At 42.3% G+C, this 26,055-nt stretch overlaps 1 protein-coding gene across 4 annotated transcripts in view; it reads right to left on the bottom strand.

Moving 5' to 3' along the window:
- The window catches only part of LOC109401394 (protein madd-4), a 902,383-nt gene that overhangs the window by 530,513 nt on the left and 345,815 nt on the right, over positions 1-26,055 (bottom strand). The gene's annotated exons all lie outside the window — the stretch shown is intronic.

Raw genomic sequence — 26,055 nt, 5'->3', positions numbered from 1 at the left:
CTGAGAAGTTTCTGAAGGAATTTCCGAATGAATTTGTGATGAAAATCCTAAAGGAATTTCTGGTAACATCCATTGCAGAATTCCTGGAGGAATCCCTATAGGAAAACAGTAGCAAAATGTCAAGTCGCTATAATGTACAGATTTTACTTCAACATACCATGAAGATTATTTGTATATCAATGGACGCATACATAACACAAAGTTTCTCGTGATATTTTGAAATGAACTATAGTGTGATATGTGTAACGAAGGGAACAACTACACCAATGCAGCAGAGGACGGAAATGAGCCAACTCCCACGCTGAAGGAAGTTAAGGATACAATGCACCAGCTCAAAACCGACAAAACAGCTGGTAAGGATGGTATCGCAGCTGAACTCATCAAGATGGGAATATAAGCGTTGGCCACCTGTCTGAACCGGTAGAGGGGCAGGATCTGGGAAACCGAACAACTACCGAAGGAGTGGAAGGAAGGGGTAATCTGCCCCATTGACAAGAAAGGCGACCGTTTTAATGTGAGAACTTCAGAGCGATCACTATTTTGAATGCCGCCTACAAAGTGCTATTCCAGATCACCTTCCGTCGTCTGTCACCCAAAACAAATGAGTTCGTGGGAAGTTATCAAGACGGCTTCATCGACGGCCGTCGACAACGAACCAGATCCTGATCGTACGGCAAAACTTCCAGAAATTGAAATGATCCACTGATATACAAATAATCTGCAAAATCCAAGGATTTCCGAGTGAACGAACTTCGTTTGCCAAATGGCGATCTGACTTCCTCTGATGAAGAAGTTCTGGAATACTTATTCAGCACACACTTCCCTGGATGTGAGGATATTACTTCTTCGGATCAACCTGATGTGTTTTCTTGTAGTTACGATTCCCTGGCTTCGGCTCGGAGTATTGTAACTATAGAATCGATTGAGTGGGCACTTAATAGCTTTGCTCCTTTCAAATCTCCTGGGGCAGATGGGATTTATCCTATTTTGCTTCAGAAGGTATTTGATCATTTCAAACATGTTTTGAAACAACTACTTGTTTACAGATTCGCTACAGGGTATATTCCCAAATCCTGGCGGGATATTACTGTAAAGTTTATTCCGAAAGTGGGTCGTGCGTCGTATGAAGAAGCAAAGAGTTTCAGATCTATCAGTTTGACTTCTTTTCTTCTGAAATGCTTAGAACGCATTGTGGATCATCACATCCATGATGTTCATCTGGCCAACGTGCCTCTTCATGTGAACCAACACGCCTACCAATCTGGAAAGTCCACTGTGACTCTTTTACACAAGGTTGTTTACGATATCGAGAAAGCATTCGCTCAAAAGCAATCTTGTTTGGGTGTATTCTTAGATGTCGAGGGTGCCTTTGACAATATGCCTTTCGATGCCATATTGGAAGCCGCACGGAGTCATGGTATATCTCCAATGATTTCCACTTGAAATCATCAAATGCTGATAAACCGATATCTCTTCTCGACATTGCGTCTAGCAGGAATTAGGAAATTGAGTGATTGTGCATGCTCCCAAGGGGGAGCCTTATCACCGCTTTTGTGGAATCTCGTAGAAGATACGCTACCCGGGTAGAGGTGAAATACTGACGATCAAAACGTGATATTGATTTGATTGATATAAGAGATAAAAGATCTGAAAATAATATCTGATAAATGTTCCTGGAACATCTGAACAATATCAAAATTTGATATTTCAAGAACAAGTGAATAGCTCGCTGCTATTGGTTAGATCTTACAAAATCTAAATATGATATGATGATGATGTTCCAGAAGTTAATTTTTGATTTTATTCTTAGATCTTTTATCTCTTATGTCAATCAAACCCATATTACTTTTTGATCTCCATATCAAAATATGTTATTATTGAGCTCTTTTCCTCTACTCGGGTATTGAGGCAACTCAATAATAACAGTTTTCCTACTTATGGTATTGCCGACGACTACCTTGCGTTGTTAGTTGGTATGTCTATCATCACCCTTTTCGATCTGATGCAAAACGCCCTTCAGGTAATTGAGGGTTGGTGTCGCCAATATGGCCTTTCGGTTAACTCGAGTAAACCATCTATTGTTCTTTTCACAGAAAGGCGAAACCGTAATGGCGTTCGACCTTTGCGTCTCTTTGATTCTGAAATCGGTGTGACTGAACAGGTAAAGTACGTTGGAGTCATTCTTGATTCCAAGCTTTTCTGGACACCTCATGTTGAGTTCAGAATCAAGAAAGTTTGTGGCCTTCGGGCAATGCCGGCGAACCTTTGGTACAACTTGGGGTCTAAAACCCAAGTATATCAAATGGATCTACACAACTGTTGTTCGGCCAATATTGGCTTATGGATGTTTCGTGTGGTGGCAAAAGGGCGAAATGAGAACGATCCAATCAAAGTTAGGCCATCTGCAAAGGATTAATGGCGATGTCTGGAGCGTTCTTTTCAACTCCCATGGCAGCGCTCGAACTTCTCTTTGACGTTGCTCCACTACACATTCATCTCAAACAAGAAGCAGTTTCTTACACTTACCGTCTACGGGTACTCGGTCTACTAGAGGAAACTCCTGTGAACCGCACATAAGCACACACCTCGTTGTTTCCACTTTTGGTGATTTGGGACAAAATTGTCCTTGCTACAAATGATCTTACAAATGCTTGTAATTTTCCATTTAGGACATTTTCCACGAAATTCCCTTCCCGGGAAGAGTGGATATCTGGATATCTGGCAAGATGTATTTCAGACGGCATCGTATGTTACATTGATGGTTCCCTTCTTAAAAGTCGAGCAGGTGCTGGTGTTTATTCTCGTGAGCTAAGGCTGTATCTGTCTTACTCACTTGGTAGACACTGCACCGTTTTTCAGGCCGAAACCTTTGCTCTCAGGTGCGGAGTGCAATCAACACTTCAGCAGCACGTAATGGGTAAAGTAATATACTTCTGTCAAACTCAAATCGAGGAGCTGAATTCAGCAAACGCTGTTCACCTTGTATGGGTACCTGGCCATTCTTCCATCGCTGGAAATGAGTTGGCTGATGAGTTAGCTCGCACTGGAGCACCACATGACTTCATTGGTCCTGTGCCAGCTATTCCGATATCGAAGTGTTGGGTAAAGCTTCAGATTCACATCTGGGCTGCTTCTCAACACTGACAATACTGGAATAGTTTGGAGTCATGTCGTCAAACCAAATTGTATTGTTCTGAGCCATCTCCAAGGGTGGCGAAGTATCTTACAAATGTGTCTAAGCAGCATTGTGGTCAAGGCATTGACTGGAAACTGCCGACTCAAACCACATGGCGAATATTCAGCAAGCTGATTCATTTGCCTGTGATAGCTGTGAATCTGATTATGGAACTTCGTATCATTTGATATGTAACTGTCCAGTTTTCGCGCAACTGCGTTTCCGAGTATTCGGTAAACACTTATTAAGTGAAACTGACTTCAGAGACCTGAATATTCAGGATATTCTGTTGATCTTAACCCGCTGTGGTAAAGAGCTATAGGCTCTCTTTCGCTTTATGCGTTATTACAGTGCATTTTTCAGGGCGCTGTTTGAACCCATTGTGGTACGCTTATGCGTTAGTATCCTCTTCCAGGGTACTTTTCCTCTTTCCCTACCTGTCCTTATTCTTATCCTCATCCTTATTTCCTTCCTTTTCCCTCAGGTAGGCTATCATTTTGGCGATGGCACAAATGTCCCAAATGGAGGATAACATGCCTCTGGAGCCGGCCTTCTGATACCTGATAATGCCTCGATATGTTAAAATCTAAATACTCAATTTAGAGGAAATCTGTGATGTACGCCAGAGAAACGTGGTATGAATCAGTGAAGTATACCCGTTCTTCACTTTTTGGCATTTGCTTGTGGAACATAACTTGTTCGTTCATACATAGTAACCCCACAACTGCTTCAATGCTGTACGCAATCTTCGCTGTTACCAGATGCTTATTCCATGCTATCAGATAGCTACAAACCTGAACTATCTGGTTAGAGTGCAAAGTACATTGTTAACTTTTGACCTCCAACGTAATTTGTTATACGAGAAGGTCAAAAACGCTAAAAAACTGTTAAACTATTTTAATAACATTAGCACCAAAACAAAGCTCCAAAACATCACCAACCCCCAAAAACCCAAAAAAAAACAACTGCGCACTATCCAACACCGGAAACATAAGTAGTTTGACCTCCACGCCGAGCAACAGAAACCAACCCAAACATGGCTTGTCCAGTGCCACCCCCGCCCGCCCGCTCTTCAAGTCAAATACTTTACAATGCTCTGCTAATTTGCGACGGCAGTTGGTCGTAATTTCATTATGAGCTTCTCGTTTTCATTTTCTGGTTTCGTCCAGCTAGCAGCTAACAACGTAGGGCGAGGATTGTTTGCGGGCAGCCGACCCCCCCGAGAATGTGTGTGCAGTGCATGGTTCTTCCCCTCTTGGGGCGAAGGCTTGGCAGGGTGTTTCTATAGCTGCAAGGTAGAACCGTAGGGAGCGTACATCGTTCAACTTTTCATGCGCCTCAGCAAGGGATTGCAGTCATTTCCTGTTATCTCATTTTCACCATTTTCAACATTTTTTTGCCTCCCCCTCCCGTTGTGGGTTGGAGGAGGGAATGGGGGTTACATGGAGCGCATGGCTGGCTTGTTATTTCGCAATTCTTGTAGGCAGACAACGGGTCATTGAACATATTTTTGACAGTCAATTGAAAGTAACGGCAGGATTGGTACAAACAATATGATTCTGGAAATCAGTATTTAGGGCTGTTCTCCCTTTGTAAGAATAAGCGGCTTCAGTTTGGCTGGCACCCTATGTTTTTGTGGAAGAACGATGGGCTAGAAATTGGAGCTTCACAACAAAACCCAAAAAATCATAGATACCGCGCAGGAGTGGGCTAAGGCGTTCCTCAGGGAATTGCTCCAAGAGTTCCTCCCAAGATTCTCCGAAAGTTCCCCCGAGAATTGCTCTATGATTTTCCTCGAAGATAGTTGCAGGAGTTCCTCCAGGAATTACTCCAGGAGTTCTTCCGCAAATCACTCCACTAGTTTCTTTGGAAATTCATCCAGGAGTTCCTCCGAAAATTGCTCAGAGTTATTCCGAGAATTGCTGTAGGAGTTTTCCCGAAAAATGTTTTAGGAATTCCTCCGGATATGTCTCCAGGACTTCCTCCAGCAAATTCATCAGGAGTTCCTCCGGGAATTGCTCCAGGAGATCCTCTTAAAATTGCTAGAAGAGTTCATCCGGGAATTTTTTCAGGAGTGCCTCCGAAGATTGCTCCACGAGTTCCCTCGTGAATTGCTCTAGATATTCTCTCGAATATGTTCCAGGAGCTCCTCCAAGACTTGATCCAGAAGATCCTCCAGGAATTGCTCCATGAGTTCATTCGGAAATGGCTGTAAGAGTTCCTCCTGAAATTGCACCAGATGTTCCTCCAGGAATTCCTCGGATTGTTGCTTCAGGAGTTTCTCCAAGATTTGCTCCAAAAGTTTCGCCGGGAATTACTTTAGGCGATCCTACAGGCATTAAGGACAGTTGCAGGTGTTCCTCCGGGAATTGCCCCAGTAGCTCCAACGCAAACCGCTCGACTAGTTTCTTCGGAAATTCCTGCAGGAGTTCCTCCGAAAATTGCTCAAAGAGTTCTTCTGAGAATTGCTCTAGAAGTTCCCCCGAGTTTGAAGAGTTCCTCCGGATATGTCTCCAGGACTTGCTCCAGGAAGTTCTCCAGGAGTTCTTTCGGAAATTGCTTCAGGACTTCCACCGGACATTACTCCAAGAGATCTTCCGCAAATTGCTCAGGAGTTCCATCGGGAATTGCTCCAGGAGTTTCTCCGGAAATTGCTCCAAGAGTTGCTCCGGTAAATTGCTCCAGGAATTACTGCTGTAATTCTTCGGGGAATCGCTCCAGGAGTTTCTCTAGAAGATTTTTGGGAGTTTTTCTAAAAATTGCATCGAGAACCCCTTCTTATATTCCTCCGCGAGTTCCCGCGGGAATTCTTCTGGAACTTTTTTGGAAAATTCCTCTAGAAATCCCCCAGAAATTTTGGTAGGAGTTTCCCAGGAGTTCAGTCGCAAATTCTTTCACGAGTTCTCCCGGGAATTTTATAAGAAGTAGTCCCAGGAGCACCCCAGGAATTCCTTTGGGAGGTTCTCCGGGAATTCCTCCATGAGTTCCTCCTTAAGTTTTTTTAGAAATTTCTTTGGTAATAGAGGGGGTTTCTTCTAAGAATTCATCTACGCATGAAATTTTTTAAGGAGTTTTCCTAGAAATTCCTTAAAGAGTTCCCCAAGGAAATTCCCCTGGCAATTCACTAGGAGCTCTCCCGAGAATTTCTTCAGCAGTTCCTCTGGGAATTCATCTAGGAGTTCCGCTGGGAATTCCTTGAGGAGTTGCTCTAGGAGTTCTTCACGGAATTTCTCTAGGAATTCCTCAGGAGGTTTTTCAGAATTTCTCTAGCTTCTTCTTCTTCTTCTTCTTTATGGCTCTACGTCCGCACTGGGACTTGGCCTGCCTCGCTTCAACTTGGTGTTCTTTGAGCACTTCCACAGTTATTAATTGAAGGGCTTTCTTTGCCTGCCATTGCATGAATATGTATCTTGTGAGGCAAGTACAATGATACTCTATGCCCAGGGAGTCGAGAAAAGTTTCCCGACCGGAACAGGAATCGAACCCGCCGTCTCCGGATTGATGATCCATAGCCTTTACCACTAGGCCAACTGGAGACCCCAATTTCTCTAGCATTTCACCCGGAAATTCTTTTGCGAAATCCCCCGGGAATTCCGCAAGAAATTCCATCGCAAATTCTTTAAAAAAATTCATCGGTAGTCTCTCTGGGAGTTCCCCCTGGAAACCCTCCAGGTTCCCCCGCGATTTCCTCTAGGAGTTCTCCCGGGAGTTCCTCTAGGAGTTCCCCGACGATTCCATCAGGAGTTATACCGGGAATCCCTTTAGGAGTTTCCCCGAGAATGCCTGTAGGAGTTCCACTGGGAAAGTTCCTTCGGGAATATCTCTAACAGTTCCATCGAAAATTCCTGTTGAAGTTCCACTGAGAGTTACAGAAAGTTTCTATGATATTTTTCAGGAGTTCTATATTATTTTGTTTTTCTCAGGAGTTACTCCGGCAATAATCCGAAGTTCCTCCGTAAATTCTTCCAATATTTTCCATGGGTTGATCTATCTAGATTTATACCTGAAATTTCTCCAAGTTTTATCGCAGGAAATTCTACGGGATTTTTTTTTCAAGAGTAATTTATTTTAAAGACTTTCTTCTTAAAATTATTCCTAAAATTGTTTTGAGTTCCAGTTCTTCCAGGAGATTATCTGCGAATAACCAGAAATTTCCTCATACAGTCGTACGGAAATTCTCCAGCAAAAATCCCTTGGGAAGTGTCATAGGTAATTTATCCAGGAGTTACACATGGTACTCATCAGGGAAATTCTTATTTTTTCCGGATTTTCACCAAGGATTCCTCTTAGAACTTTTCTAGTTAATCTATAGAAACAACAAAATCAGGGGAAATTCCCAAACAACTTCTGGAGCAAACTCCAGAAGAAAGTCTCGAATGAGCTACTGTAGAGGAACTCTTCGAAGAATTCCCGGAGGAGCTCCTGGTGAAATTCCCAGAAGAACTTCTGCAGAAATAAAAGGAAAAATCGTAGAAAAGGTTCTAAGAAATTCCGGACGATTTTTTCGGAGGAACTCTTGAAGGAATTACCGGTTTAAGTTCACCGAGGAACTCCTGAAAGAATGGAAGCACCGCTGAATTAATTCTCCGAGGAACTCCTGAGAGAATTCCAAAAACAACTTCGGGAGAAAATCCTGGAGGAACTTCTGCAGAAAGTCTCAGAGGTACTCCTGAAGGAATATTCGAAGAAACTCTTCCAAGAGGAATTTCTTCACAACTTTTGGAAAGAACTTTTAAAGCAATACTCAGATAAGAACTTCTGGAAACATCTCCCAGGAAAATGAAGAAATTTTTAAAGGAATACCAAAAATAATTCCTGGACGAAGCCCTAAATTTATTCCTGGAAAAAAAAAATCCTGTAAAAATTAAGCAGTTTCCAGAAGAAATTTTCAGAGAAACTCTTGTAAGATTTTCCAGAGGAACTGCTGAGAGAATAATTGACGTGGGGAACTTTTCAAGGGATTTCCGGAGGAACTATGTCTGGAGAGAATCCTGGAGTAATTTCCAGTGAAACTTTTTGAGGAATAACCGGAAGAAGTGAATATATTAAAAAAAGGATGAAACTCTTGAAAGAATTGATGTCCTGGGGGAGTTCCTGGTGAAACTTCTAAATGGATTTCCGGTAGAACCCCGTATGAACTGATGGATAAACTCCTGGAGGATATCCTGATAGAAGTCTCGAAGGAACTCTTCGAAGGAAGTTTTCAGAGCAACTCTTGAATAAATTCTCAGAAGAACTCCTGGAGAAATTCTTGAAGAAACTCTTTAAGGAATGTCTGGAGGCACTCTCGAAGAAGCATTCTAAAGTATTCCTGATGGAATTTGGAGGAACTTCTGCAGAAAGTCTGAGAGGAACTCCTGGAGGAATTTTCAAAGAAACTCTTTCAAGAGGAATTCCTTGGAAAATTTTCGAAGGAACTCTCAAAGCAATACTCAGATAAGAACTTCTGGAGATATTTTCCTGGAAAATGAAGCAATTTTGAAAAGAATACCTAAAATAATTCCTGGGTGAAATCCTAAATTAATTCCTGGAAAAACTTCTGTAAAAATTCCTAGTGGAACTCCTTAAAAAACTGAATGAATGTTTGAAGGAACTGGAAGAAACTCCTGAAATAATTCTCTGTGGACTTCCGGAGAAACTGTTTAAGTAGTTTCCAGAAGAAATCTTCAGAGGAGCTCTCGAAAGATTTTCCAGAGGAACTCCTAAAGGAATAATAGGGTGGGGAACTTTTCATGGGATTTCCGAAGTAAGTATTAAAACAATGTATGGAGAGAATCCTGAAGCAATTTTCAGTGAGACTTTTTGAGAAATAACCGGAAGAAGTGAAGAATTTCAAAAACAATTGGCGATGCTTGTAGTAATTTCCAGATGATTTCATGGAGGACTTCCTGGGGAAACTCCTAAATTGATTTCCGGTAAAACTCCGTATGCAGGAAATCATGGCTAAACTCCTGGAGGATAGCCTGATAGAAGTCTCGAAGGAACTCTTGAAAAAATTCTCGGATTAAGTCCTGGAAAAACTCTTGAAGAAACTCTCTTAGGAATCTCTGAAGGAACTCTCGAAGAAATATTCTGAATGGAATTTACGGCAAAAATCTCGAATTTTAAGAGAAACTTCTAACTCCTGATTGAATTCTTGAAGGAAGTCCTGAAGGACTTCCTGAAAGAAATCCGGAAAGAATTCCTGTATGAAGAAAGTCTTGAAGAAATTCCTGATGGAGCTTTCGAACGATCTGTTGAATGAACTCTGGAGAAACTCGCGGAACACCTTCCGAGCGCAGAAAGTTCAGCAGTAACTCGTCAGAGGAACTTTAAATTTAAATTCTGGAAGAATTCCAGAAAAGAGTGCTCAAGAGAATCATAAAAAAACTGAAAATGAAACCCGTGAATGAATTCAAAATGGAACAGTTGCAAGAATGTTCGGAGAAACTCCTGAATGAATTTCTAGACATTCCTTTTTTTGCAGGGTTTCCTTGAGGAACTCTTTGAACAATTTAAAAAAAAAAAACTTAAATCCTTAGGAAATCCTAAAAAAAATACTGGAATGCTGAAGCAATTCTGAATTAAAATACCAGTGTAATTCTTGAAGGATTTCTCAAAGGAATACCTTCAATCATTTTCGAAGTCATTCCTGAGCTTGCTTTACTTCCCTTCCGAAGAAAGATCTCACAATGTTGAGAGTACGTCGGGAGTGGGATTCGACCCCAAATCGTGGGCATGATAGTCACGGGCTCCGTCCATCGCTCCAGGTCCGATCCACCCTGATTTGTTCTAATTATAATTTACGAAAAAAGAAAAACTAATGAGAAAACTCTGGAGAGCATCTCAGGTGGAATTCTCGGTGAAATCTCACGTAGAGCTCCAGCAGAACTCTGTGGTGGAACTAGTAGAACACTTTCTTGTAGAGCTCCAATAATAAAGAAATTCCTGGTGGAACTCCTGGAAAAGTTCAGGAGGTAACTTGTAGAGAAATCCAGGTAGAACTCTTGGAAAACGATGTAAGGGGATCGACTGTCATTGGTATTATGCTAGCGGGGATTTTTGGCTTCCAGTCTCTATGTAATCATAACATAACACATACCGGTAGAAGCGAGCTGAATTTGATCTATTTTTGACGTTCGAAATTTTTAGAACAACTAAAGATATTTCATGGTTTTCACAAACAATTATTATGAACGTTGCATTTCCACGATTTCAATTTCTGGACCACGTTCCAATGGGTGATGACTTTAACGCCTGCCCTACCACTCACTGTTGATGGAACCGGATAGTCGTCCTCTGGGATGTTTGCAATGATGGAATCCGAAACTGGTGTTGGTATCTTCCTCGTTACTATTGCACCCTCATAATGCTGGTTTCAGCTGCATGCAACCAACAACGTAACGATTGCGTCATTCTTGAATCCGACTCATTGGTAACACTCTGGAGGCGCATCCAGCATCCATCCGACATGGGCCATATTTTAGAATGCTGGAAACAAAGGCCTCCCGTGCACGTGCCCGAACGAAAGAGTCCGGCATTTCGGATGCACCCTCGTTCGACCCTCGCCTCGGCCGGCAATGAATGTGGGAAATGCAGCTAGCCTGACCCACCCACCACCACAGTAGTGGCAGCAGTGGCCGAGGATCAACTTTTAAATATGTGGCAGCTTAGGCTCGGCCTAGTCTCTTGCGAAGATAAGAAGTGATTTATAGCTGGCCTTGTTGGGGTGCAGTGCAGCAGTGTCGTGGTACTTCTCGTAGTGTTCTCGCTCTCATACGATGGGGCTCGGTCTCGAGATGAACGTGGGAATTCCGAGCGTTCCACCAGAGGGTAGTTCAGCAAAGAATGGCATGTTGTGGCCAAGTGTCGAGAGCATGAGCCTGGTCAGTCGGCGGCCGCCGTGATGAACAACATGATGATGGTGATAGTCGGGTCAGGAAAATAATGAAATTGTATAAATGTAAATAATGTTTGCTGGCATTGTTTCGAGCTGGTAGGATTTCGGATGGTGGTGATTCCTAACAAGGGTTTTTGGGGATTTTATCATGGTGTGGTTGAGAAAAGCATGTTGGCTTCAAGGAATTCTTGGAAGAGCCTTTGGAAGAATTTCGGAAGGAATCTCCGTGGAATTCTTAAAAAAGTTTTCAGAGCAACTTCTCAAAAACTTCATGGAAGAATTTTTAAAGAAATCCATGAAGAAACTCTGAAACTATGAAGAAAACTCTGGATATTTTCGAAGGCATACCTGAAGGAATTTATGAAGAAATTTCCAGTATATTGGAGAATCTATTGAAATCTCTGAAGAAGTGCCAGGAAGTAATGTTCAAAAAATCTCTAGAAGCAATCCCAGGTGTATTCTTGAATTAATCCCAGGAGGAATTACCAGTAGTAACTCCTCGGGAAATCATTGATGGAAGCACTAGAAAAGTTTATTGAGGATTTTTTTGAACATTCCTAGAAAAAAATCTTTAATAAAATTCTTGGATGATTTTTGGAGACTATTCCTCGGGCAATCTGTTGATGTTTTCCAGAACGAACTCTTTATGGGAATGCCTTGCTTGGATAAATTCTGTGCAAAGCTTCTGTAAAGATTCCTAGGAAAAACTCTTGAAATATTTCTAATTCCTTCAGAGATATTTCCAATTCCTGCAGAAATTCCAAAGAAACGTTTTTATATTCCTTCAGAAATTTGTGTATCAACAGAGGAAATATTGGAGAAATTTCTGGCGAAATACATAGAGGAAATGCGGAAGCAATCTCTGGAGGAACGAATTACTGACAGTAATAATTTAAGAATGTCTGGAAGTAATCGGTTTTCTGAATGAAAACCTAAAGAAATATCTGGACACATTCCTGCAGAAATTTTAAATGGAATCCCTTTAGCAATTCCTGAAAAAACCTCTGTTGGATTTTTAAAATAAATAGATGTACCAATTTCTGAAGGATAATCATAAGAAATCACTGGAAGAATTTGTAAAAAAAAACTTTCAGATGGAGTTATTGTAGGAAATTCTAAAAAAAAATCCCTAGAGAGAGGTCCGAATGATTTTTTGAACAATTTTTTTTTCTTTAGAAGAATTTATTAATCCCTGACGGAGTTTCAGAAGAAACATATAGTAACCCAGTCAACACACGATCGTAAATGATGTTGAATAAGATGCAAAAGTGGAGGCGATATACGCAAACTTTACACGCGGTTAAATGGAAGCAGGTACACATATGGCCTCCACTTTAGCATCTTATTCATCATATAAGACTTTGTGTTAGCTGGGATTCTGCCTAGAAGGATTTGCTGAAGAATTTCCGTAAAACTTTTTGAGAGAATATCTGGAATATAAAACTTTGGAGAAGTTCCCCAATGAATTCCGGATTCCTCGAGTTTTTTTTCCTAAAGGAAATCATGAAACAATTTTGAGGACAACAGAAGATTTCTCACTCAGAGGAAACATTGAAAAAAAATCTGAAGGAGTGCGTGGAAGATTTTCGAAAAAAATCCTTACAGGAACTTCTGGAAAATTTCTGAACTTTTCATTTTTTAAAAGAATCTCTGAAAGCATTTCTGAAGGTATCCGAGGAAGTTTTTTTGAAAGAATTCTCTTACGGATTTCCGAAAAAAAATCTATGAAGGAGAACTGTACTTACGTTAATTTCTGGTGAAATCTATAGAAAACTTTGATGCAAGTTGTGAAGGAAACTATGACTCTTCTTAAACAAATCCTTGAGAAAATTTTTCAAGAAATTCCTAGAGAAATCTATAAAGGCATTGCCAGCAGTTAATAAAACGTTAATGTCAGGGATAAGCTCTAGAATACTTTGGGGGAAATTCTTAAGGAAACTTAAACTTTTCTAAAAAAAATCCTTAGATGAATTTTTCAATGAGTGCGGAGAGACATCCTCGAAGACATTCTTGGCAGAATTTCTTTAAATAACCCTTACAGGAAACCAAGGAACATGGTTGTTTTTTTTTCTAAATTAATCCTTCGGTATATTTCTGGATGAATCACTGAAGACTTCCGCAGAAATTTATGGAGGAATTTTTGGAGAAATCCATGCAAGGCCTCCCAAAAAATTCTTTGATGAAATTTTGGAGAAATGGCTAGTGATCCCTGAAAAAAAAAACTAAAGAAATACCTGAGGAAAGTTTCCAAAAAAATCTTTGATAGATTTTTGGAATTTTTTAAATTCGTGAATTTTAACGGATGCTAGTTTTTTTTTTCAAACTTGTTAAAAAAAAGACTTCGTAAAGAAATTTCTGGAGGAATTTTGAGACAAATTTCTGAGAGAATCCTTTAAAAAAATATTTTTATTTGGAGAGACTTCTGAAGGAATTCTCGGAAGAAGTGTCAATATGACAAAACTTTGTTTTGTACCTGTGAGAACACAAAAATGATTGGAAAGGTAAATCAAGTTCAAAAAATTCTGATATTTATAAAGGTGCAAAACCCTAGAAAATTCACACAGGCGCTTTTATTAAATCCAGCAGGGTGAAAACAATTCCTAGTTTCACCGATAAGCTATTTTTTCTTTCATGTATGGAAGCTCAAATAAAAACAAATATACCTACATGATTTATTTCCCTATTTTTAGGAAGGGCGCTCATACTGGAAGTTGGAAAAAATCGATCTCAAGAGTTGGTTACTCATTGCGTAACTCTGAGTAACCTCTGATGGTTAACGAGCTGTACGAGCTCATAAGGAATAGGCATACTGCGCACTTGAAGATAAAGCACGTGGTGACCAGCAACAAGCCGACTGTTTTAGCGGCGGAGCTTGAGCAAAGGGAGCTCAGGGTTAGAGCTGAAATCGCAGAGAAGGCTTTTGTGGAAACCGCAGAACAAGCTACAGTAGTAATCCAGGAGACGTCGAAAAGCCACCGGCATGCTTGTTCGGAGAAAAAAAGGCAGGGATCCACTAGGAGCGTATGATGATCCCAAGAAGCAGAAAAAACGAGCCAAAGCACGCCAATAATCAGATAGAGGGGACAGCGTACCATGGAAAATCAGCGACGGAAAAAGAAAAAGCGCAAAGAGACGAGGGAAAACAGAGTGAAACCGAACAATAAAGAAAAACGTCGCTCCCAGGGAGAGGAGCAAGGGTGTCGAAGCAAGCGACAAAACAACGTACGCTTTGCGCTTCTCAGGAAAGGGAACGTCCATAAATTACGTCACGCAAAAATTGCCCATTTTCAAACCCCCCCCCCTTCCTCCTATGTCACACTTTTTGTACGAGACCTCTGAAATTTTGTATGGATCGTCACACTTTGCTGAGCCCCCCTCACCCCTAAAAGCGTGACGTAATTTATGGACGTGCCCAAAATGAGGAAGGACCCCGACCTAAAGGATTTGGGAGAGAACGTGGCGCGGCGCACGCAGAAAGGCCAGATGAACTTCGAGTTGAAAAAAGAATTATTCACTGGTAGGACAAACGCTGGTTGTTTTCGGAGGGAACGTTTTGCGCTTGGGCGGGTACAGTTTGCTGGAAGCCCTGGTGAAGTTCAACGTAGCGGTCTGCAACGAAGGATTCGCGGTCGGGAATTCATCATAGATGTGAAGTTTTGCTGCCCCACTGGTGAACAACATGAGCTGAAGAGTGAGCGAGTAGCACACACATAGTGAACATCAGACGACTCAATACAGTATCGGTCGTCGAAGAACAGTTACGCCTCTATTTTGACTGCTTCCGTTACAGTAGCGAGAACATGCGATGCAACCATGCCGTGATTGAGCCGAAGAACTTCCGGCGAACATGGCGATGGACTTAAAGGCTCAGCACTCTCCGTACTGCCTGTCTGAGAGCTAGACGACATGTTTAAAGATCTAGATCAGAATCAATCAGGGAGGACGTAAGGACATTTTCTGCGAGACCAGGGCCATTTTCAAACGGGAGATTGCACTGAGCTAGAAGAATTGTTACAAAGAGCTGTGAATAATAGCGAACGCTTACCCTTGGGGTCAAGCTTACCATGTCGTGATGACGAAGAGCAATGGGCCAGCGATGCCAGAACGCCTCTTTCCAAAGCACGACCCAACCAAATGCACACCTACTCCGTACGTCGATGAGATGGAAGAAGACGCTGGAGAAACCCAAGTTTCTGATGTTGAGCTTCTAAATAAAGGAATTGTTACGAGTCGAACTACCCGGAAAAGTCATGATCATCGGTTTCGTAGATTACGTTGCCCTTGCCCTTGCCCTTGATAAGACCCAGGAAGAAGTAGAAATTTTGACGGCGGAGATAATCGATGGCAAGGCTGGGTATGCTGCGCAATTCAGATCCCATTGTGATCCACTAGCCTTTGCCCAGCAACTCCTATCCCTACCTCCAAGCGGTACCGGCCGGCAACTATGAGCAACCTTAGGGAAGATCGGGTAACCAACCCCGGTGGGAACTTTGGTCGTAGGCTGACAAAGAAGGGGGGGGGTTTGCTTCGGTAAACCTGAGCGTATGTTCTCCAGGAGGAGCGGCTCACAACAGCGTCTAATCCCCATGTTAGGGGCGGCTGATCTACGTCCGAGTGCCAGGGAAGGACTCTAAGCTCAACTGTGCACTATGGTGTCAGGCCCTACGAGCCAGCCGTAAAAAACCATTGTAACGGAAAATCAGCAACAGAATAATACGAACCGAGACCAACAGCAACGACCCCAGCGAACAAAAAGGACTTGCGATTGGAAACTCGGTACGTGGAACTGCCGATCTCTCAACTTCATTGGGAGCACCCGCATACTCGCCGATCTACTGAAGGACCGCGGGTTCGGCATCGTAGCGCTGCAGGAGGTGTGTTGGACAGGATCCATGGTGCGAACGTTTAGAGGTAATCATACCATCTACCAGAGCTGCGGCAACACACGCGAGCTGAGAACAGCTTTCATCGTGATGGGTGATATGCAGAGGCCGATCGACGAAAGAATGTGCAGGTTGAGGATCAAGGGCCGATTCTTCAACTTCAGCATAATAAACGTGCACAGCCCACACTCCGGAAGATCTGATGATGACAAGGACGCATTTTACGCGCAGCTTGAACGCGAGTACGATCGGTGCCCAAGCTACGACGTCAAGATCACCATAGGTGATTTGAACGCTCAGGTAGGCCAGGAGGAGGAATTCAGACCGACGATTGGTAAGTTCAGCGCCCACCAGCAGACGAACGAAAACGGCCTACAACTCATTGATTTCGCCGCCTTCAAAAATATGGCCATACGTAGCACCTTTTCCAACACAGCCTCCCGCATCGTTACACCTGGAGATCACCACAGCAGACGGAATCTCAAATCGACCACGTTCTGATTGACGGACGGCACTTCTCCGATATTATCGACGTCAGGACCTATCGTGGCGCCAACATCGACTCCGACCACTATCTGGTGATGGTCAAACTGCGCCCAAAACTCTCCGTCATAAACCATGTCGCAACCGGATGTCGCCTCAGCATACGCGCAGAATCTCGAGGCCGCGTTGCCAGACGAGGGCGAGCTCGATGAGGCCCCTCTAGAGGACTGCTGAAGTACAGTGAAAGCAGCCATCAACGACGCAGCCGAGAGCACCATCCGGTACGTGGAACGGAATCGACGGAACGAATGGTTCGACGAAGAGTGCAGAACGGTTTTGGAGGAGAAGAATGCAGCCAGGGCGGTAATGCTGCAGCAAGGGACTCGACAGAAGATGGAACGTTATAAACAGAAGCGGAAACAGCAGACCCGCCTCTTTCGGGAGAAAAAGCGCCGCCTGGAAGAAGCGGAGTGTGAAGAAATGGAACCGTTCCCATGAAACACGGAAGTTCTATCAGAAGCTCAACGCATCCCGCAACGGCTTCGTGCCGCGAGCCGAAATATGCAAGGATAAAGACGGAGGCCTCTTGACGGACGGACGTGGTGATCGAGGTGATCGAAAGGTGGAAGCAGCACTTCGATCAGCACATGAACGGCGTGGAGAACGTAGGCACGGGAGCCCACGGCAATGGAGGAAACGACGACGCCAGTGCAGCGGAGGACGGAAATGAGCCAACTCCCACGCTGAGGGAAGTTAAGGATGCCATTCACCAGCTCAAAACCAACAAAGCAGCTGGTAAGGATGGTATCGCAGCTGAACTCATCAAGGTGGGCCCAGAAAAGTTGGCCACCTGTCTGCATCGGCTGATAGTCAGGATCTGGGAAACCGCACAGCTACCGGAGGAGTGGAAGGAAGGGGTAATCTGCCCCATTCACAAGAAAGGCGACCATTTGGAATGTGAGAACTTCAGGGCGATCACTATTTTGAATGCTGCCTACAAAGTGCTATTACAGATCATCTTCCGTCGTCTGTCACCTAAAACAAACGAGTTCGTGGAAAGTTATCAAGCCAGCTTCATCGACGGCCGGTCGACAACGGACCAGATCTTTACCGTACGGCAAATCCTCCAGAAATGCCGTGAATACCAGGTCCCAACGCATCACCTGTTCATCGACTTCAAAGCGGCATACGACAGTATCGACCGCGCAGAGCTATGGAGAATCATGGACGAAAACGGCTTTCCTGGGAAGCTGACTAGACTGATTAAAGCAACGATGGACGGTGTGCAAAACTGCGTAAGGGTTTCGGGTGAACTATCCAGTTCATTCGAATCTCGCCGGGGACTGTGACAAGGCGATGGACTCTCATGCCTACTCTTCAACATCGCTCTGGAAGGTGAGATGCGACGAGCCGGGCTCAACAGCCGGGGAACGATTTTCACAAAATCCGGACAATTTGTGTGCTTTGCAGACGACATGGACATTATTGCCAGAACATTTGGAACGGTGGCAGAGCTGTACATCCGCCTGAAACGCGAAGCAGCAAAGGTCGGACTGGTGGTGAATGCCTCAAAAACAAAGTACATGCTGGTAGGCGGAACCGAAAACGACCGGATCCGTCTGGGTAGTAATGTTACGATAGACGAGGATACTTTCGAGGTGGTGGAGGAATTCGTCTACCTCGGATCCTTACTGAAGCTGACAACAACGTGAGCCGTGAAATTCGGAGGCGCATCATCAGCGGAAGTCGGGCCTACTACGGGCTTCAGAAGAAACTGCGGTCGAAAAAGATTCACCCACGCACCAAATGCACCATGTACAAAACGCTAATAAGACCGGTGATCCCCTACGGGCACGAGGCATGGACCATGCTCGAGGAGGACCTGCAAGCACTCGGAGTTTTCGAGCGACGCGTGCTAAGGACGATCTTCGGAGGTGTGCAGGAGAACGGTGTGTGGCGGAGAAGAATGAACCACGAGCTCGCTGCACTTTACGGCGAACCCAGCATCCAGAAGATGGCCAAAGCCGGAAGGATACGGTGGGCAGGGCATGTTGCAAGAATGCCGGACAACAACCCTGCAAAGCTGGTGTTTGCAACTGATCCGGTTGGCACAAGAAGGCGTGGAGCGCAGAGAGCACGATGGGCGGACCAGGTGGAGCGTGACTTGGCGAGCATCGGGCGCCACCGAGGATGGAAAGCGGCAGCCACGAACCGTGTATTATGGAGAAATATTGTTGATTCAGTTTTATCTTGAATTTGATGTAATACTAAATAAATGAAATGAAAAATGAAATCGATGTTATTGAGGCATGGATGAGTGCAGTCAAGTTGCAATTAGTGCATCACGAGACAGAAGTAGCCCTCAGTCATCTATATTTACTTTCATCCCGACTAGAAAAATATATCAAGTTTATAACACATTGTGTTATGATGTTATGAAATTTTTCTATAACTTATTTTGTTATAAACTAGATGCAGGATGATGTTAAAATAACTAAAACTGTAACAAAAAGTACACCGGTCTAATCAAAATAATAACCTATTTTGTTATAATCAGAACAAAATTATAACACAATATGATATAAATTTTAGCTTCAAGAAAACTAGTTTCTATCATATTTTGATACAATTATGTAAAATGATGTTCTGAATGTCAAAGAATCAGAACTAAATTATTTCACAATGAGTTATTGAATGACATTTATAACATAATATGATACAATTGAGTTATAATATTTTTAAACACCAATGATGTTAAACATGATTATATCACAATGAGTTATACATATCATGGTTTGTTATAATTATGTTATATTTTTGTTAGAATCTTCTAGTCGGGATGTAATTCCAGTTAGCCTAGTGGTTAAGGCTATGGATCGCCAATCTGGAGACGGCGGGTTCGATTCCCGTTCCGGCCGGGAAAATTTTCTCACTCCCTGGGCATAGTGTATCATTGTTCTTGCCTCACAATATACAAATTCATGCAATGGCAGGCAAAGAAAGTCCTTCAATTAATAACTGTGGAAGTGCACACTAAGTTGAAGAGAGGCAGGCCAAGTCCCAGTGAGGACGTAGAGCCACAAAGAAGAAGAAGAAGAAGAAGAAGAAGAAGAAGAAGTAATTCCCAAATCAACCGCTTTTCACTTCGGATCGTATTGCTTTGTACATGAGTGAAAATCGAAGTGGTTTTAGTTGACTTCCCAACAAACATTTTTACTGTACAAGAGTGGAACAAACGACTCTTAAACAAAACATAGCTTAAAAAACTGTTGTTCAGCTAGTTTTGTTTCTTGGGTTCTCCGATGGTTTGTTGTGGTTCTCTCAGATTTATCACCGGCAAAACTTGTCCACACTGAACATATATACGATTTCTGGAGGATATGGGGAGCTTTGATTTCGAGATTTTATCAATGATGTAAGTTCTCACATTTTTTCCGAAATTGTTTCTCTTGACGTACCAGAGATATCTACTCTAAAGTGTACTCATGATGGAAAAAATACTGGGATTTATCTGAAAAGTTTTCTTAAACCTGTTTTACTTTATAATTCAACAGTTGAATGTCGTCTTTTTAAGTCCAACATCGTTTCCTTCCACATTGTATTACATTTTATCGCACCTTCCAACTCATGTATAGTTCACACAACCCTTTCAGCTTATTGTCCAAGTCATCGCCGGTAACGAACTCTCGAAACATCACCCTCTTGATACAAAAACTATTGACTTTGTGTTTCTAACTACCACCCACTATCGTTCGACCGTGAAAAAAAAACCGGAGAAAGGAAGACACAGCGGACCCAAATCCAGGTTTCGGTTCCTACCTTCCCTGTGGCCGTGACGGGGCGCTGCGCTGCTCCAGCTCCTGATGATGCATCCGGTAGGGTAGGTAATCAAACTTTGAACCATATTACGGCTTTCTGAAGCAGTGCAAATTTTAAGTGATTTTTTCTCCCACATGGAAATAATTTACTACGGCAAAATCGTATGTACATGAAAGCCACGGGTATAAGCTTTCTGTTAAATGGTAAAAAGTTTGTATTTGCACCGAATTTCATTGAAATATTCGATTTTTCATCAACAATGATTTTAATCTTAATTTGAACCATCGTAATCATAATTTGAACCAATTTTAATCTTAATTTGAACTACTGGCGGCAGCAGCTCGAGCAACTCACAAAACAGCCAATTCCATGCTAAACAATTAAAAATCACATGAATCTGCTAATTCGCATACCTATTTTTCATTAGGCAGTGGAATCTCACCTCAAAATGTTCGAAATTCTTTAGGAATTTGGAAACTAAATTTGGAATTTTTCATCCCCCAAGAGTAAACAAAGCAACCACTAGCGCAATCTACAGGCCAACACTAGAAGCTCACCCCCGTTTACTAGTTCAAATTTAGATTACAAATGGTTCAACTTAAGATAACATTCTCCAAGTAAGAATCACTTAAATTTGATAATTTTATGACAAATAATGCGGAATATTATTCGGTTGGTCGATTCTACGATAAATAAGCTTTCATTTGACGTATTCACTTATTGCGTGTGATGCAATGCATGAGCTGTACGGGTGCACCGAAAATGGGCTTTCTCTGGGGGGAAATAGGTGAAATCACAGTGATTTTTCAATTGCCTGTTTTCCATGACAAAAACGCTTTTTTCATTGCTTTTAAAGTCCATGTTATCAGGTTATATTACGGAAAGCTGTTTAACATCTTTTTCGGGACAATATTTGCCTAAAAAGTACGTCGTTTTAATGAATTTCGAAATGGTTCAAATTAAGATTACAATTTGACTAGTTCAAAGTTTGATTTCTTACCCTAATAAGATTTCGATTTCCAATTCGAGTCGGAGCCACTTATTGAACGCGAGCGCGCTAGCGATAAATTGGAAAATTGGAAACAATACAGCCACTTACTCCGCTCTTGAATGGGGCTCCACCTAAGCCGCCCCCGGTCCATCCCAGTTCGCTTTGGCAAGCCAATCAGAATTGCATTTTTTTTGTTTCGTAGCGGTATCATTCAGCCCGGCAGAATGGAACGTAGCCAATTTTCGTATCCTGGTTTCAGATTTTAATTTCTAAGCATGAATGCCGGGGGAGAAACAGTTTTTAATTGGGTGTATTATTTACTTAATTGATTTATCGCCCGTAGTTGCGCTGGCGGTTTCAAATTATCCACAACAAATCGACGGAACGGTGGAGGGTGGTCAAAAGTTGGCAGAGTCCCGACTTGGAGGAGATAATTGTGAATTAGTTAAATTTGAAGTTGATTTTTTTTGGAAGCGGTGAGTTGTTGCCGAAGGAAGCATCCATAAATGAGGTAGACTTTTAAGCGGGAGACGGAACCTCTGATTTGGTCACGACGCAAGTATTAGGTATGGAATATATGAGGGAGATGGGAGTGGGTGTATCGAAATTGGTCAAACCCGCGCTCCTCAGCGCGATGCGACTACATGCTTCACACAGAAAAATTAATTGTAAACACAATCTAATTCTAGTTCAAATCAATCGATTTTTCAGTTTACTATAGCGACAAACTGTTTTCTAGTTTAAACTTGAACTGTTCCATTGTTTGATAATACAAATATTTGTCGAAATTTTTGACAGTTGGTTATAACAAACGGAGATTTGGTAGTTTCAACATAAAAAAAACCCTGATTAATCCACCTAGTGGTGATAGCGCCTTTCTCGTCGAATATGTACTCATGATGTCGACGTAAGCCGAAGTGTTCCTGAATCCTGAGAATACTTTATTGAGAAAAGCAAGAATTTTATCATAGCCATTATCATATAGAAAAACTTATTGATGACGCATATTCCGACGTTATGTTCAACATATAGGCAGAGCTTAAAAATATCAGAGCTCTCATTTGACTGCTTGACCACCTTCACTGTCATTGGAGGCCAATCAATATGAAGACGATGATTACAAGCTAAGATATAACCTTTTTCACAACCACAGGGGTCGTCGACAAAGTTTTTTCTGTACACTTCAGGCTATATTTTATTATCGCTGATTACAAGATCCATGTAAAATTGAACAAAAAAAATGCAAGCAAGTCAAATTTTCCATACTAAATCCCAATAAAATTTCAACCACATTACAGAGCGCGAGGTCGCAACCAGTCACATCAGAATTTTGTGTAGTAACTTTAGACGCAAAAGGGGATTAAAAAAAAAATGTTCAGGGTTGTTGCGATTAAATTTTAATTTTCCCATACAACGTTGACTGTAAGGATGAGTAGGAATCCGAAATGGTGTGATTTGATGAGTTCTGAGATCACTTTAGTTTTGTCATGATGAAGAGAACAATTACACATATCTATCGCTTGCTATGATTTTGCTCACTTTCGTAGTTCCGGTCACGGCATAAATATCACAAGGCAGGCTAGTAACCTATGTAAACATTATTTTTGGATGTAAACATGTGACGTCGTTCTTATCGTTTTACGTTGATCAAATTGGTGAGGAGTACTAGATCATTGTGGAAACGCCTATGAACGATTTGAATTACGTCATCAAGAAACTGTCAGATTTCCGGAAGGTATCACCTTCTAGATATTGTACTCCGTGGTTCCGGCAAAGCACCCAAAGTTGGTTCTGTAATACTGCTGGTAGTCTCTAATGTGGTTTGAGCCTATTTTCTTGCTAACCGGTAATCAGGTTATCAAAAAAGCCGCGATTTGACGTGTGGCATGCATTAGTTTGGTTAACTTTTGTATATGGCCACTTCCGACGGGACACCCGGAACCACAAACACTACCGGTAGTAACTTATGTAGTCTGTGCCTATTTTCTTACTAACCGTTCATCAGGTAATCGAAAAGGCCGTGATTTGATGCACCGAATGCATGAGTTTGGTTCAATCTTACATTTTACCACTTACGGCGAGACATCTGGAACCAGGACAGTACCAATTGTCCCAAATATGGCATGAAACTAGTTTCCTCTAACTGTTCACACGATTTCCTAGAAAGCCACGAATTGATGTGTCACATGCATGGGTTTGAATCATTTTTACATTTTACCAATTCCAGCAGGACACCCGGAACCGGTTCTGGAGCACTACCGGTAGTCTCTAATGTTATCTGAGACTATTTTCTTGCTGATCGTTCTTCAGGTTATCGAAAAAGCCGGTATTTAATGAGCCGCACGCATGTGTTTGGTTTTCTTCCACATTCGTCCACTTCCGGCGGGACACCCGGAATCAGTTCTGGAACACTACTGGTTTTCCCTAATGTGGTCTGAGATTTTTTTTTTGTTAACCGTTCATCAGATTACCTAAAAAGCTGCGATTTGATGTGTCACATTGGGTTTGGTTCACTTTTACATTGGACCACTTCCGGCGGGACAACTGCAACCGATTCCGGAACACTACCGGTAGTTTCTAATGTAGTCTGGTACTTTTTTCTTGCTAATCGTTCATCGGGTTTTCGAAAAAGCCACAATTTGATGTGTTGCATGCATTACTTTGGTTCACTTATGTATTTAGCCACTTCCGGCGGGACACTCGGAATCGGTTCCGGAACACCACCGGTTCAGATATGGTCTAAAACTGTTTTCCTGCTTACCGTTCATCAGGTTATCAGAAAAGCCGCAATTTGGTGTGTCGCATGCATGGGTTTGGTTGACTTTTGTATTTGGCCAATTCCGGTGCGACACTCGAAACCGGTTCCGGAACACTACCTGCAGTTTCTAATGTGGTGTGAGCCTATTTTCTTGCTAACCGTTTATCAGGCTATCGAGAAAGCCGCGATTTGATGTGTCGCGTGCATAGGTTTGCTCCACTTTAATATTTGGCCACTTCCGGCGGGACACCCGGAACCGGTTCTGGAAAACTACCGGTTCAGATATGGTCTGAGACTATTTTCCTGCATACCGTTAATCAGGAAATCGAAAAAGCCGCTATTTGATGTGTCGCATGTATGGATTTGGTTCACTTTTTTATTTGGCCACTTCCGGTGGGACACCCGGAACCGGTTCTGGAACACTACCGGTTCAGATATGGTCTGAGAGTATTTTCCTGCATACCGTTCATCAGGTTATGAAAAATGCCGCGGTTTTATGTGTCGCTTGCATAGGGTTGTAGCATTTTCATATCTGGCCCCTTCCTGGGGTACCGGTCCCAAACACCTAAATGGCCATAACTCCGGAACGGCTGGACCGATCCGAACCATTTTTAATAGGGAACAATGGGACCAGATTCCGCGTCGAATGAACCGTCGGTCATTAAAATCGGTTGAGGTTTACTGCCAAAAAGTGATGTGAGTTTTTTTGTACACACTGTTTGGGGTGTTCGTAAACCATTCTGTAGCAGAGTGGTGTTTGCTTTCCAATTCTGTTTCAGGCGGCAGCGGTGTAAACATCTGGAGTTTCTTCCATACACTTAACACAAATGTTCACATACTGTTCACAATTTAACGTACGATTTATTTAGAACTTGATCACTTCATGCACTTAATTTTATTTATTCGCTTAATCTAATTACTCTTAAAAGCTAGTCGACATCAACACAAACATATTAAAATGATTGGGTGTAAAAGGCCCGAAAACTGCCGCGCGGTTGTGCGATCATGCTGCCCGTTGGAGGATCGAAAATGTACTGATCTCCAGTCGACCCGATCGATGGTGCCAAACCTCTTTGCTCACCGAGGTCGATGGAGTTGCTGTAGTGGTATCCGTTAACTGGGAGAGAGTTGCTTGAGTGACCAGTGGTCATCGACAGAGGCTACCCGAATAGAAAGGTGCTTTCGGTTCCGCTCGATACCGAACACACACACATACACACATACACACATACATACACACACACATACATACACACAGACATCACCTCAATTCGTCGAGCTGAGTTTATTGGTATATGTGACTCGACCCTCCGGGCCTTCTATCCAAAAGTCATTTTTGGAGTGAACATATAGCTTTTCCAGTACACTTAGTGTACGAGAAAGGCAAAAAACGGATTGTTTTAAACGACTGCACTTTTGCCACTAACAAAGCCGGAATGTGAATAAAAACAGACAAAATGGCGAAACCGGCCATCTTTTTGTGGATGCTGTTTTGAATACTTTCGCGTTATTCATCACGGCCAAAATTGCACTTGGAAATTGGAGTGATGGATTTGAAATACTTTCTTCGTTGTAGCGATGTTGGGGTGCGTATTTTATTTTCCCATTTTGTTGAAACAAATGAAGTTTTAACGTCATATGGAATGATGGGAATTGATTGTTTTGATCGATAAACTCCAAGTAAGAACAACGAAATGTAGCTTTGGAATAAGTAAATGCTCAGTTTGAAAAAAGTTACAATAAAATGGCTTGCAGTAAAAGTTTCAACCTCGGTGAATGACAAATTCAATCGCTGTACTTGTTATAAATCATTTAATTCATTCTTATTTGTAATTGTTGAAAGATTGGACATCAGATTTGAAAAGAGATCAATTTCAGCTTTTCAATTGTGTTTTGTACTGTATAACTATCACAGGTTGAATAAAAAAAACACCCAACAGAATTGGTTGCAATTATTACAAAACTTAAATCAGCAATGTGAAAAAAACAACAGCAGTTTTAATGTTGAAATTCTGATGCGACATGAGCATCTCCAATCACTCAGGTTAGTTCTGGGAGTAGTTCTGT

This window comes from Aedes albopictus, chromosome 2 (assembly GCF_035046485.1).
Source record: "Aedes albopictus strain Foshan chromosome 2, AalbF5, whole genome shotgun sequence".
NCBI classification, from domain to species: domain Eukaryota; kingdom Metazoa; phylum Arthropoda; class Insecta; order Diptera; family Culicidae; genus Aedes; species Aedes albopictus.
Note: the sequence above shows the minus strand (reverse complement) of the source record. Positions and strands in the feature narration are given on the sequence as shown.